Raw genomic sequence first — 843 nt, forward strand, 5'->3', positions numbered from 1 at the left:
GCCCCTGTGTCCTTGCCCAAACTCAAAAAAGCCTATGAAAAAGGTACCAGGGGCATCTCATGGGGCCCTCTACTGACCCCGGGCCCTCGGGCAGTGCCCGAGTTACCAAATGGTCAGTCCACCCCTGCTCCCGGCACCAGGCTTCTGTGCCATCCAATCCGACCTCCAGTCTGGCACAGTGGTACCGACTGTCCTGGTTACTCTGATTTCACTGCACACTGTGAGCTTCTCACACCGTGCATTAGAAGCTGCAGCAATCCAGATAGAGCTCCGCCTCATTTCCTGGCTGGAGGACGTCCAGCATCATCTAGTTCAGTGGTCTCCAAACACACTAACCTTAGACCCATTGTGGTTTTTCTCAATTTTGATTATTTTTTTTTTTTTTTTTTAATTTTTTTTTTTTTTAATTTTTTAAATTTATTTTTTTCCCCTCGTTTTGTTGTTTCACATTAGGGAGAGTGTTCTGTCGCTTCTCGGCCTTTTGGCTAAGATCAAGTGTAGTATCTGTTCTTATCAGTGTCCAGTAGGGGTGCTCCACAGTCATTCTAGCTTTGCGGGGATGACTGGTTGTATAGTACCCTCACTGGTATGATGGGGGCCCTGATGGTTATTACGGGGGGAACAGAAACCAGGAGCCCATTGGAGTTGGGGCCCGGGAGTAATTCCCCTTTGGAACGTCAGAGGGGCCCAGTACCTCCTGATTTGAGCAATCTACAGTCATATTGGGACATGGACACAACTCTAACATTTTTGGCTCTATACATCACCACAATGGATTTGAAATGAAACAAACAAGATGTTCTTTAACTGCAGACTGTCGGCTTTAATTTGAGGGTATTTACA

The 843-nt window shown here is 46.6% G+C and overlaps 1 pseudogene; it reads left to right on the forward strand.

Annotated features, from left to right (window-relative positions):
* The first annotated feature begins 465 nt into the window (after positions 1-465).
* Positions 466-640, forward strand: LOC149436395 (U2 spliceosomal RNA; annotated as a pseudogene).
* Positions 641-843: the final 203 nt, after the last annotated feature.

This window comes from Staurois parvus, unplaced genomic scaffold (assembly GCF_062004578.1).
Source record: "Staurois parvus isolate SC_StPar_1 unplaced genomic scaffold, SC_StPar_1.0 ptg001362l, whole genome shotgun sequence".
Taxonomy (NCBI): Eukaryota; Metazoa; Chordata; class Amphibia; order Anura; family Ranidae; genus Staurois; species Staurois parvus.